This window comes from Camellia sinensis, unplaced genomic scaffold (genome assembly GCF_055761805.1).
Source record: "Camellia sinensis isolate YWXY unplaced genomic scaffold, ASM5576180v1 Unanchor549, whole genome shotgun sequence".
NCBI lineage: Eukaryota > Viridiplantae > Streptophyta > Magnoliopsida > Ericales > Theaceae > Camellia > Camellia sinensis.
This window is the reverse complement of record NW_028129424.1, coordinates 14,579-24,699: the sequence shown is the minus strand read 5'-3', so window position 1 is coordinate 24,699 and position 10,121 is coordinate 14,579. Positions and strand designations below refer to the sequence as shown.

General features: G+C 48.7%; 32 non-coding genes across 32 annotated transcripts; all 32 read left to right on the top strand.

Annotated features, from left to right (window-relative positions):
- The first annotated feature begins 189 nt into the window (after positions 1-189).
- LOC145817945 (5S ribosomal RNA) lies at positions 190-308 on the top strand. The gene has a single exon (XR_014359537.1). It is a non-coding gene; the product is annotated as a 5S ribosomal RNA (ribosomal RNA).
- Positions 309-504: 196 nt separating this feature from the next.
- Positions 505-623, top strand: LOC145817942 (5S ribosomal RNA). Its single transcript, XR_014359534.1, has one exon. It is a non-coding gene; the product is annotated as a 5S ribosomal RNA (ribosomal RNA).
- A 195-nt stretch (positions 624-818) lies between these two features.
- Positions 819-937, top strand: LOC145817853 (5S ribosomal RNA). Its single transcript, XR_014359451.1, has one exon. It is a non-coding gene; the product is annotated as a 5S ribosomal RNA (ribosomal RNA).
- Positions 938-1,134: 197 nt separating this feature from the next.
- On the top strand, positions 1,135-1,253 carry LOC145817852 (5S ribosomal RNA). Its single transcript, XR_014359450.1, has one exon. It is a non-coding gene; the product is annotated as a 5S ribosomal RNA (ribosomal RNA).
- A 197-nt stretch (positions 1,254-1,450) lies between these two features.
- LOC145817944 (5S ribosomal RNA) lies at positions 1,451-1,569 on the top strand. The gene has a single exon (XR_014359536.1). It is a non-coding gene; the product is annotated as a 5S ribosomal RNA (ribosomal RNA).
- Positions 1,570-1,766: 197 nt separating this feature from the next.
- Positions 1,767-1,885, top strand: LOC145817940 (5S ribosomal RNA). Its single transcript, XR_014359533.1, has one exon. It is a non-coding gene; the product is annotated as a 5S ribosomal RNA (ribosomal RNA).
- Positions 1,886-2,080: 195 nt separating this feature from the next.
- On the top strand, positions 2,081-2,199 carry LOC145817851 (5S ribosomal RNA). The gene has a single exon (XR_014359449.1). It is a non-coding gene; the product is annotated as a 5S ribosomal RNA (ribosomal RNA).
- Positions 2,200-2,393: 194 nt separating this feature from the next.
- On the top strand, positions 2,394-2,512 carry LOC145818002 (5S ribosomal RNA). The gene has a single exon (XR_014359593.1). It is a non-coding gene; the product is annotated as a 5S ribosomal RNA (ribosomal RNA).
- Positions 2,513-2,707: 195 nt separating this feature from the next.
- Positions 2,708-2,826, top strand: LOC145818001 (5S ribosomal RNA). The gene has a single exon (XR_014359592.1). It is a non-coding gene; the product is annotated as a 5S ribosomal RNA (ribosomal RNA).
- A 196-nt stretch (positions 2,827-3,022) lies between these two features.
- Positions 3,023-3,141, top strand: LOC145818000 (5S ribosomal RNA). Its single transcript, XR_014359591.1, has one exon. It is a non-coding gene; the product is annotated as a 5S ribosomal RNA (ribosomal RNA).
- A 195-nt stretch (positions 3,142-3,336) lies between these two features.
- Positions 3,337-3,455, top strand: LOC145817999 (5S ribosomal RNA). The gene has a single exon (XR_014359590.1). It is a non-coding gene; the product is annotated as a 5S ribosomal RNA (ribosomal RNA).
- Positions 3,456-3,649: 194 nt separating this feature from the next.
- Positions 3,650-3,768, top strand: LOC145817998 (5S ribosomal RNA). Its single transcript, XR_014359589.1, has one exon. It is a non-coding gene; the product is annotated as a 5S ribosomal RNA (ribosomal RNA).
- A 195-nt stretch (positions 3,769-3,963) lies between these two features.
- On the top strand, positions 3,964-4,082 carry LOC145817996 (5S ribosomal RNA). Its single transcript, XR_014359587.1, has one exon. It is a non-coding gene; the product is annotated as a 5S ribosomal RNA (ribosomal RNA).
- A 194-nt stretch (positions 4,083-4,276) lies between these two features.
- Positions 4,277-4,395, top strand: LOC145817937 (5S ribosomal RNA). The gene has a single exon (XR_014359530.1). It is a non-coding gene; the product is annotated as a 5S ribosomal RNA (ribosomal RNA).
- A 197-nt stretch (positions 4,396-4,592) lies between these two features.
- Positions 4,593-4,711, top strand: LOC145817995 (5S ribosomal RNA). Its single transcript, XR_014359586.1, has one exon. It is a non-coding gene; the product is annotated as a 5S ribosomal RNA (ribosomal RNA).
- Positions 4,712-4,907: 196 nt separating this feature from the next.
- On the top strand, positions 4,908-5,026 carry LOC145817994 (5S ribosomal RNA). Its single transcript, XR_014359585.1, has one exon. It is a non-coding gene; the product is annotated as a 5S ribosomal RNA (ribosomal RNA).
- A 195-nt stretch (positions 5,027-5,221) lies between these two features.
- On the top strand, positions 5,222-5,340 carry LOC145817993 (5S ribosomal RNA). The gene has a single exon (XR_014359584.1). It is a non-coding gene; the product is annotated as a 5S ribosomal RNA (ribosomal RNA).
- Positions 5,341-5,536: 196 nt separating this feature from the next.
- LOC145817992 (5S ribosomal RNA) lies at positions 5,537-5,655 on the top strand. Its single transcript, XR_014359583.1, has one exon. It is a non-coding gene; the product is annotated as a 5S ribosomal RNA (ribosomal RNA).
- A 195-nt stretch (positions 5,656-5,850) lies between these two features.
- On the top strand, positions 5,851-5,969 carry LOC145817991 (5S ribosomal RNA). The gene has a single exon (XR_014359582.1). It is a non-coding gene; the product is annotated as a 5S ribosomal RNA (ribosomal RNA).
- A 194-nt stretch (positions 5,970-6,163) lies between these two features.
- Positions 6,164-6,282, top strand: LOC145817990 (5S ribosomal RNA). The gene has a single exon (XR_014359581.1). It is a non-coding gene; the product is annotated as a 5S ribosomal RNA (ribosomal RNA).
- Positions 6,283-6,478: 196 nt separating this feature from the next.
- Positions 6,479-6,597, top strand: LOC145817935 (5S ribosomal RNA). Its single transcript, XR_014359528.1, has one exon. It is a non-coding gene; the product is annotated as a 5S ribosomal RNA (ribosomal RNA).
- Positions 6,598-6,789: 192 nt separating this feature from the next.
- Positions 6,790-6,908, top strand: LOC145817989 (5S ribosomal RNA). The gene has a single exon (XR_014359580.1). It is a non-coding gene; the product is annotated as a 5S ribosomal RNA (ribosomal RNA).
- Positions 6,909-7,105: 197 nt separating this feature from the next.
- LOC145817957 (5S ribosomal RNA) lies at positions 7,106-7,224 on the top strand. Its single transcript, XR_014359549.1, has one exon. It is a non-coding gene; the product is annotated as a 5S ribosomal RNA (ribosomal RNA).
- Positions 7,225-7,419: 195 nt separating this feature from the next.
- On the top strand, positions 7,420-7,538 carry LOC145817988 (5S ribosomal RNA). Its single transcript, XR_014359579.1, has one exon. It is a non-coding gene; the product is annotated as a 5S ribosomal RNA (ribosomal RNA).
- A 195-nt stretch (positions 7,539-7,733) lies between these two features.
- Positions 7,734-7,852, top strand: LOC145817987 (5S ribosomal RNA). Its single transcript, XR_014359578.1, has one exon. It is a non-coding gene; the product is annotated as a 5S ribosomal RNA (ribosomal RNA).
- A 193-nt stretch (positions 7,853-8,045) lies between these two features.
- LOC145817952 (5S ribosomal RNA) lies at positions 8,046-8,164 on the top strand. Its single transcript, XR_014359544.1, has one exon. It is a non-coding gene; the product is annotated as a 5S ribosomal RNA (ribosomal RNA).
- Positions 8,165-8,359: 195 nt separating this feature from the next.
- On the top strand, positions 8,360-8,478 carry LOC145817985 (5S ribosomal RNA). The gene has a single exon (XR_014359576.1). It is a non-coding gene; the product is annotated as a 5S ribosomal RNA (ribosomal RNA).
- Positions 8,479-8,675: 197 nt separating this feature from the next.
- On the top strand, positions 8,676-8,794 carry LOC145817984 (5S ribosomal RNA). Its single transcript, XR_014359575.1, has one exon. It is a non-coding gene; the product is annotated as a 5S ribosomal RNA (ribosomal RNA).
- A 195-nt stretch (positions 8,795-8,989) lies between these two features.
- On the top strand, positions 8,990-9,108 carry LOC145817962 (5S ribosomal RNA). Its single transcript, XR_014359554.1, has one exon. It is a non-coding gene; the product is annotated as a 5S ribosomal RNA (ribosomal RNA).
- Positions 9,109-9,307: 199 nt separating this feature from the next.
- LOC145817958 (5S ribosomal RNA) lies at positions 9,308-9,426 on the top strand. Its single transcript, XR_014359550.1, has one exon. It is a non-coding gene; the product is annotated as a 5S ribosomal RNA (ribosomal RNA).
- Positions 9,427-9,620: 194 nt separating this feature from the next.
- LOC145817928 (5S ribosomal RNA) lies at positions 9,621-9,739 on the top strand. The gene has a single exon (XR_014359521.1). It is a non-coding gene; the product is annotated as a 5S ribosomal RNA (ribosomal RNA).
- Positions 9,740-9,934: 195 nt separating this feature from the next.
- LOC145817983 (5S ribosomal RNA) lies at positions 9,935-10,053 on the top strand. The gene has a single exon (XR_014359574.1). It is a non-coding gene; the product is annotated as a 5S ribosomal RNA (ribosomal RNA).
- The last annotated feature ends 68 nt before the right edge of the window (positions 10,054-10,121 follow it).

The window sequence follows — 10,121 nt, the reverse complement described above, 5'->3', positions numbered from 1 at the left end:
CTTTTTCCACCACCCCCCCCCCCCTTTTTTTTCCCCGGACAGCCTGTCCGATTTTTAGCCCATTCAATCGCCTTCGCCTCCTTTTCGACAATTTCTCCCTTTTAAACCATTTCCAGATTATCCTGTTCCATTCAATTTCATTTTTTTCCCCGTCTACTGCTTAAAACAATAAAGTCGCGGTTAATCTTCGGGTGCGATCATACCAGCACTAATGCACCGGATCCCATCAGAACTCCGCAGTTAAGCGAGCTTGGGCGAGAGTAGTACTAGGATGGGTGACCCCCTGGGAAGTCCTCGTGTTGCACCCCTTTTGTCCCTTTTTCCACCACCCCCCCCCCCTTTTTTTTCCCCGGACAGCCTGTCCGATTTTTAGCCCATTCAATCGCCTTCGCCTCCTTTTCGACAATTTCTCCCTTTTAAACCATTTCCAGATTATCCTGTTCCATTCAATTTCATTTTTTTCCCCGTCTACTGCTTAAAACAATAAAGTCGCGGTTAATCTTCGGGTGCGATCATACCAGCACTAATGCACCGGATCCCATCAGAACTCCGCAGTTAAGCGTGCTTGGGCAAGAGTAGTACTAGGATGGGTGACCCCCTGGGAAGTCCTCGTGTTGCACCCCTTTTGTCCCTTTTTCCACCACCCCCCCCCCTTTTTTTTCCCCGGACAGCCTGTCCGATTTTTAGCCCATTCAATCGCCTTCGCCTCCTTTTCGACAATTTCTCCCTTTTAAACCATTTCCAGATTATCCTGTTCCATTCAATTTCATTTTTTTCCCCGTCTACTGCTTAAAACAATAAAGTCGCGGTTAATCTTCGGGTGCGATCATACCAGCACTAATGCACCGGATCCCATCAGAACTCCGCAGTTAAGCGTGCTTGGGCGAGAGTAGTACTAGGATGGGTGACCCCCTGGGAAGTCCTCGTGTTGCACCCCTTTTGTCCCTTTTTCCACCACCCCCCCCCCACTTTTTTTTCCCCGGACAGCCTGTCCGATTTTTAGCCCATTCAATCGCCTTCGCCTCCTTTTCGACAATTTCTCCCTTTTAAACCATTTCCAGATTATCCTGTTCCATTCAATTTCATTTTTTTCCCCGTCTACTGCTTAAAACAATAAAGTCGCGGTTAATCTTCGGGTGCGATCATACCAGCACTAATGCACCGGATCCCATCAGAACTCCGCAGTTAAGCGTGCTTGGGCGAGAGTAGTACTAGGATGGGTGACCCCCTGGGAAGTCCTCGTGTTGCACCCCTTTTGTCCCTTTTTCCACCACCCCCCCCCCCCTTTTTTTTCCCCGGACAGCCTGTCCGATTTTTAGCCCATTCAATCGCCTTCGCCTCCTTTTCGACAATTTCTCCCTTTTAAACCATTTCCAGATTATCCTGTTCCATTCAATTTCATTTTTTTCCCCGTCTACTGCTTAAAACAATAAAGTCGCGGTTAATCTTCGGGTGCGATCATACCAGCACTAATGCACCGGATCCCATCAGAACTCCGCAGTTAAGCGAGCTTGGGCGAGAGTAGTACTAGGATGGGTGACCCCCTGGGAAGTCCTCGTGTTGCACCCCTTTTGTCCCTTTTTCCACCACCCCCCCCCCCCTTTTTTTTCCCCGGACAGCCTGTCCGATTTTTAGCCCATTCAATCGCCTTCGCCTCCTTTTCGACAATTTCTCCCTTTTAAACCATTTCCAGATTATCCTGTTCCATTCAATTTCATTTTTTTCCCCGTCTACTGCTTAAAACAATAAAGTCGCGGTTAATCTTCGGGTGCGATCATACCAGCACTAATGCACCGGATCCCATCAGAACTCCGCAGTTAAGCGTGCTTGGGCAAGAGTAGTACTAGGATGGGTGACCCCCTGGGAAGTCCTCGTGTTGCACCCCTTTTGTCCCTTTTTCCACCACCCCCCCCCCTTTTTTTTCCCCGGACAGCCTGTCCGATTTTTAGCCCATTCAATCGCCTTCGCCTCCTTTTCGACAATTTCTCCCTTTTAAACCATTTCCAGATTATCCTGTTCCATTCAATTTCATTTTTTTCCCCGTCTACTGCTTAAAACAATAAAGTCGCGGTTAATCTTCGGGTGCGATCATACCAGCACTAATGCACCGGATCCCATCAGAACTCCGCAGTTAAGCGTGCTTGGGCGAGAGTAGTACTAGGATGGGTGACCCCCTGGGAAGTCCTCGTGTTGCACCCCTTTTGTCCCTTTTTCCACCACCCCCCCCCTTTTTTTTCCCCGGACAGCCTGTCCGATTTTTAGCCCATTCAATCGCCTTCGCCTCCTTTTCGACAATTTCTCCCTTTTAAACCATTTCCAGATTATCCTGTTCCATTCAATTTCATTTTTTTCCCTGTCTACTGCTTAAAACAATAAAGTCGCGGTTAATCTTCGGGTGCGATCATACCAGCACTAATGCACCGGATCCCATCAGAACTCCGCAGTTAAGCGTGCTTGGGCGAGAGTAGTACTAGGATGGGTGACCCCCTGGGAAGTCCTCGTGTTGCACCCCTTTTGTCCCTTTTTCCACCACCCCCCCCCTTTTTTTTTCCCCGGACAGCCTGTCCGATTTTTAGCCCATTCAATCGCCTTCGCCTCCTTTTCGACAATTTCTCCCTTTTAAACCATTTCCAGATTATCCTGTTCCATTCAATTTCATTTTTTTCCCCGTCTACTGCTTAAAACAATAAAGTCGCGGTTAATCTTCGGGTGCGATCATACCAGCACTAATGCACCGGATCCCATCAGAACTCCGCAGTTAAGCGTGCTTGGGCGAGAGTAGTACTAGGATGGGTGACCCCCTGGGAAGTCCTCGTGTTGCACCCCTTTTGTCCCTTTTTCCACCACCCCCCCCCCCTTTTTTTTCCCCGGACAGCCTGTCCGATTTTTAGCCCATTCAATCGCCTTCGCCTCCTTTTCGACAATTTCTCCCTTTTAAACCATTTCCAGATTATCCTGTTCCATTCAATTTCATTTTTTTCCCCGTCTACTGCTTAAAACAATAAAGTCGCGGTTAATCTTCGGGTGCGATCATACCAGCACTAATGCACCGGATCCCATCAGAACTCCGCAGTTAAGCGTGCTTGGGCGAGAGTAGTACTAGGATGGGTGACCCCCTGGGAAGTCCTCGTGTTGCACCCCTTTTGTCCCTTTTTCCACCACCCCCCCCCCTTTTTTTTCCCCGGACAGCCTGTCCGATTTTTAGCCCATTCAATCGCCTTCGCCTCCTTTTCGACAATTTCTCCCTTTTAAACCATTTCCAGATTATCCTGTTCCATTCAATTTCATTTTTTTCCCCGTCTACTGCTTAAAACAATAAAGTCGCGGTTAATCTTCGGGTGCGATCATACCAGCACTAATGCACCGGATCCCATCAGAACTCCGCAGTTAAGCGTGCTTGGGCGAGAGTAGTACTAGGATGGGTGACCCCCTGGGAAGTCCTCGTGTTGCACCCCTTTTGTCCCTTTTTCCACCACCCCCCCCCTTTTTTTTCCCCGGACAGCCTGTCCGATTTTTAGCCCATTCAATCGCCTTCGCCTCCTTTTCGACAATTTCTCCCTTTTAAACCATTTCCAGATTATCCTGTTCCATTCAATTTCATTTTTTTCCCCGTCTACTGCTTAAAACAATAAAGTCGCGGTTAATCTTCGGGTGCGATCATACCAGCACTAATGCACCGGATCCCATCAGAACTCCGCAGTTAAGCGTGCTTGGGCGAGAGTAGTACTAGGATGGGTGACCCCCTGGGAAGTCCTCGTGTTGCACCCCTTTTGTCCCTTTTTCCACCACCCCCCCCCCTTTTTTTTCCCCGGACAGCCTGTCCGATTTTTAGCCCATTCAATCGCCTTCGCCTCCTTTTCGACAATTTCTCCCTTTTAAACCATTTCCAGATTATCCTGTTCCATTCAATTTCATTTTTTTCCCCGTCTACTGCTTAAAACAATAAAGTCGCGGTTAATCTTCGGGTGCGATCATACCAGCACTAATGCACCGGATCCCATCAGAACTCCGCAGTTAAGCGTGCTTGGGCGAGAGTAGTACTAGGATGGGTGACCCCCTGGGAAGTCCTCGTGTTGCACCCCTTTTGTCCCTTTTTCCACCACCCCCCCCCTTTTTTTTCCCCGGACAGCCTGTCCGATTTTTAGCCCATTCAATCGCCTTCGCCTCCTTTTCGACAATTTCTCCCTTTTAAACCATTTCCAGATTATCCTGTTCCATTCAATTTCATTTTTTTCCCCGTCTACTGCTTAAAACAATAAAGTCGCGGTTAATCTTCGGGTGCGATCATACCAGCACTAATGCACCGGATCCCATCAGAACTTCGCAGTTAAGCGTGCTTGGGCGAGAGTAGTACTAGGATGGGTGACCCCCTGGGAAGTCCTCGTGTTGCACCCCCTTTGTCCCTTTTTCCACCACCCCCCCCCCCCCTTTTTTTCCCCGGACAGCCTGTCCGATTTTTAGCCCATTCAATCGCCTTCGCCTCCTTTTCGACAATTTCTCCCTTTTAAACCATTTCCAGATTATCCTGTTCCATTCAATTTCATTTTTTTCCCCGTCGACTGCTTAAAACAATAAAGTCGCGGTTAATCTTCGGGTGCGATCATACCAGCACTAATGCACCGGATCCCATCAGAACTCCGCAGTTAAGCGTGCTTGGGCGAGAGTAGTACTAGGATGGGTGACCCCCTGGGAAGTCCTCGTGTTGCACCCCTTTTGTCCCTTTTTCCACCACCCCCCCCCCCTTTTTTTTCCCCGGACAGCCTGTCCGATTTTTAGCCCATTCAATCGCCTTCGCCTCCTTTTCGACAATTTCTCCCTTTTAAACCATTTCCAGATTATCCTGTTCCATTTAATTTCATTTTTTTCCTCGTCTACTGCTTAAAACAATAAAGTCGCGGTTAATCTTCGGGTGCGATCATACCAGCACTAATGCACCGGATCCCATCAGAACTCCGCAGTTAAGCGTGCTTGGGCGAGAGTAGTACTAGGATGGGTGACCCCCTGGGAAGTCCTCGTGTTGCACCCCTTTTGTCCCTTTTTCCACCACCCCCCCCCCTTTTTTTTCCCCGGACAGCCTGTCCGATTTTTAGCCCATTCAATCGCCTTCGCCTCCTTTTCGACAATTTCTCCCTTTTAAACCATTTCCAGATTATCCTGTTCCATTCAATTTCATTTTTTTCCCCGTCTACTGCTTAAAACAATAAAGTCGCGGTTAATCTTCGGGTGCGATCATACCAGCACTAATGCACCGGATCCCATCAGAACTCCGCAGTTAAGCGTGCTTGGGCGAGAGTAGTACTAGGATGGGTGACCCCCTGGGAAGTCCTCGTGTTGCACCCCTTTTGTCCCTTTTTCCACCACCCCCCCCCCCTTTTTTTTCCCCGGACAGCCTGTCCGATTTTTAGCCCATTCAATCGCCTTCGCCTCCTTTTCGACAATTTCTCCCTTTTAAACCATTTCCAGATTATCCTGTTCCATTCAATTTCATTTTTTTCCCCGTCTACTGCTTAAAACAATAAAGTCGCGGTTAATCTTCGGGTGCGATCATACCAGCACTAATGCACCGGATCCCATCAGAACTCCGCAGTTAAGCGTGCTTGGGCGAGAGTAGTACTAGGATGGGTGACCCCCTGGGAAGTCCTCGTGTTGCACCCCTTTTGTCCCTTTTTCCACCACCCCCCCCCCTTTTTTTTCCCCGGACAGCCTGTCCGATTTTTAGCCCATTCAATCGCCTTCGCCTTCTTTTCGACAATTTCTCCCTTTTAAACCATTTCCAGATTATCCTGTTCCATTCAATTTCATTTTTTTCCCCGTCTACTGCTTAAAACAATAAAGTCGCGGTTAATCTTCGGGTGCGATCATACCAGCACTAATGCACCGGATCCCATCAGAACTCCGCAGTTAAGCGTGCTTGGGCGAGAGTAGTACTAGGATGGGTGACCCCCTGGGAAGTCCTCGTGTTGCACCCCTTTTGTCCCTTTTTCCACCACCCCCCCCCTTTTTTTTCCCCGGACAGCCTGTCCGATTTTTAGCCCATTCAATCGCCTTCGCCTCCTTTTCGACAATTTCTCCCTTTTAAACCATTTCCAGATTATCCTGTTCCATTCAATTTCATTTTTTTCCCCGTCTACTGCTTAAAACAATAAAGTCGCGGTTAATCTTCGGGTGCGATCATACCAGCACTAATGCACCGGATCCCATCAGAACTCCGCAGTTAAGCGTGCTTGGGCGAGAGTAGTACTAGGATGGGTGACCCCCTGGGAAGTCCTCGTGTTGCACCCCTTTTGTCCCTTTTTCCACCACCCCCCCCCCCTTTTTTTTCCCCGGACAGCCTGTCCGATTTTTAGCCCATTCAATCGCCTTCGCCTCCTTTTCGACAATTTCTCCCTTTTAAACCATTTCCAGATTATCCTGTTCCATTCAATTTCATTTTTTTCCCCGTCTACTGCTTAAAACAATAAAGTCGCGGTTAATCTTCGGGTGCGATCATACCAGCACTAATGCACCAGATCCCATCAGAACTCCGCAGTTAAGCGTGCTTGGGCGAGAGTAGTACTAGGATGGGTGACCCCCTGGGAAGTCCTCGTGTTGCACCCCTTTTGTCCTTTTTTCCACCACCCCCCCTTTTTTTTCCCCGGACAGCCTGTCCGATTTTTAGCCCATTCAATCGCCTTCGCCTCCTTTTCGACAATTTCTCCCTTTTAAACCATTTCCAGATTATCCTGTTCCATTCAATTTCATTTTTTTCCCCGTCTACTGCTTAAAACAATAAAGTCGCGGTTAATCTTCGGGTGCGATCATACCAGCACTAATGCACCGGATCCCATCAGAACTCCGCAGTTAAGCGTGCTTGGGCGAGAGTAGTACTAGGATGGGTGACCCCCTGGGAAGTCCTCGTGTTGCACCCCTTTTGTCCCTTTTTCCACCACCCCCCCCCCCCTTTTTTTTCCCCGGACAGCCTGTCCGATTTTTAGCCCATTCAATCGCCTTCGCCTCCTTTTCGATAATTTCTCCCTTTTAAACCATTTCCAGATTATCCTGTTCCATTCAATTTCATTTTTTTCCCCGTCTACTGCTTAAAACAATAAAGTCGCGGTTAATTTTCGGGTGCGATCATACCAGCACTAATGCACCGGATCCCATCAGAACTCCGCAGTTAAGCGTGCTTGGGCGAGAGTAGTACTAGGATGCGTGACCCCCTGGGAAGTCCTCGTGTTGCACCCCTTTTGTCCCTTTTTCCACCACCCCCCCCCCTTTTTTTTCCCCGGACAGCCTCTCCGATTTTTAGCCCATTCAATCGCCTTCGCCTCCTTTTCGACAATTTCTCCCTTTTAAACCATTTCCAGATTATCCTGTTCCATTCAATTTCATTTTTTTCCCCGTCTACTGCTTAAAACAATAAAGTCGCGGTTAATCTTCGGGTGCGATCATACCAGCACTAATGCACCGGATCCCATCAGAACTCCGCAGTTAAGCGTGCTTGGGCGAGAGTAGTACTAGGATGGGTGACCCCCTGGGAAGTCCTCGTGTTGCACCCCTTTTGTCCCTTTTTCCACCACCCCCCCCCCTTTTTTTTCCCCGGACAGCCTGTCCGATTTTTAGCCCATTCAATCGCCTTCGCCTCCTTTTCGACAATTTCTCCCTTTTAAACCATTTCCAGATTATCCTGTTCCATTCAATTTCATTTTTTTCCCCGTCTACTGCTTAAAACAATAAAGTCGCGGTTAATCTTCGGGTGCGATCATACCAGCACTAATGCACCGGATCCCATCAGAACTCCGCAGTTAAGCGTGCTTGGGCGAGAGTAGTACTAGGATGGGTGACCCCCTGGGAAGTCCTCGTGTTGCACCCCTTTTGTCCCTTTTTCCACCACCCCCCCCTTTTTTTTCCCCGGACAGCCTGTCCGATTTTTAGCCCATTCAATCGACTTCGCCTCCTTTTCGACAATTTCTCCCTTTTAAACCATTTCCAGATTATCCTGTTCCATTCAATTTCATTTTTTTCCCCGTCTACTGCTTAAAACAATAAAGTCGCGGTTAATCTTCGGGTGCGATCATACCAGCACTAATGCACCGGATCCCATCAGAACTCCGCAGTTAAGCGTGCTTGGGCGAGAGTAGTACTAGGATGAGTGACCCCCTGGGAAGTCCTCGTGTTGCACCCCTTTTGTCCCTTTTTCCACCACCCCCCCCCCTTTTTTTTCCCCGGACAGCCTGTCCGATTTTTAGCCCATTCAATCGCCTTCGCCTCCTTTTCGACAATTTCTCCCTTTTAAACCATTTCCAGATTATCCTGTTCCATTCAATTTCATTTTTTTCCCCGTCTACTGCTTAAAACAATAAAGTCGCGGTTAATCTTCGGGTGCGATCATACCAGCACTAATGCACCGGATCCCATCAGAACTCCGCAGTTAAGCGTGCTTGGGCGAGAGTAGTACTAGGATGGGTGACCCCCTGGGAAGTCCTCGTGTTGCACCCCTTTTGTCCCTTTTTCCACCACCCCCCCCCCCCTTTTTTTTCCCCGGACAGCCTGTCCGATTTTTAGCCCATTCAATCGCCTTCGCCTCCTTTTCGACAATTTCTCCCTTTTAAACCATTTCCAGATTATCCTGTTCCATTCAATTTCATTTTTTTCCCCGTCTACTGCTTAAAACAATAAAGTCGCGGTTAATCTTCGGGTGCGATCATACCAGCACTAATGCACCGGATCCCATCAGAACTCCGCAGTTAAGCGTGCTTGGGCGAGAGTAGTACTAGGATGGGTGACCCCCTGGGAAGTCCTCGTGTTGCACCCCTTTTGTCCCTTTTTCCACCACCCCCCCCCCTTTTTTTTCCCCGGACAGCCTGTCCGATTTTTAGCCCATTCAATCGCCTTCGCCTCCTTTTCGACAATTTCTTTCTTTTAAACCATTTCCAGATTATCCTGTTCCATTCAATTTCATTTTTTTCCCCGTCTACTGCTTAAAACAATAAAGTCGCGGTTAATCTTCGGGTGCGATCATACCAGGACTAATGCACCGGATCCCATCAGAACTCCGCAGTTAAGCGTGCTTGGGCGAGAGTAGTACTAGGATGGGTGACCCCCTGGGAAGTCCTCATGTTGCACCCCTTTTGTCCCTTTTTCCACCACCCCCCCCCCCCCCTTTTTTTTCCCCGGACAGCCTGTCCGATTTTTAGCCCATTCAATCGCCTTCGCCTCCTTTTCGACAATTTCTCCCTTTTAAACCATTTCCAGATTATCCTGTTCCATTCAATTTCATTTTTTTCCCCGTCTACTGCTTAAAACAATAAAGTCGCGGTTAATCTTCGGGTGCGATCATACCAGCACTAATGCACCGGATCCCATCAGAACTCCGCAGTTAAGCGTGCTTGGGCGAGAGTAGTACTAGGATCGGTGACCCCCTGGGAAGTCCTCGTGTTGCACCCCTTTTGTCCCTTTTTCCACCACCCCCCCCCTTTTTTTTCCCCGGACAGCCTGTCCGATTTTTAGCCCATTCAATCGCCTTCGCCTCCTTTTCGACAATTTCTCCCTTTTAAACCATTTCCAGATTATCCTGTTCCATTCAATTTCATTTTTTTCCCCGTCTACTGCTTAAAACAATAAAGTCGCGGTTAATCTTCAGGTGCGATCATACCAGCACTAATGCACCGGATCCCATCAGAACTCCGCAGTTAAGCGTGCTTGGGCGAGAGTAGTACTAGGATGGGTGACCCCCTGGGAAGTCCTCGTGTTGCACCCCTTTTGTCCTTTTTTCCACCACCCCCCCCCCCTTTTTTTCCCCGGACAGCCTGTCCGATTTTTAGCCCATTCAATCGCCTTCGCCTCCTTTTCGACAATTTCTCCCTTTTAAACCATTTCCAGATTATCCTGTTCCATTCAATTTCATTTTTTTCCCCGTCTACTGCTTAAAACAATAAAGTCGCGGTTAATCTTCGGGTGCGATCATACCAGCACTAATGCACCGGATCCCATCAGAACTCCGCAGTTAAGCGTGCTTGGGCGAGAGTAGTACTAGGATGGGTGACCCCCTGGGAAGTCCTCGTGTTGCACCCCTTTTGTCCCTTTTTCCACCACCCCCCCCCCTTTTTTTTCCCCGGACAGCCTATCCGATTTTTAGCCCA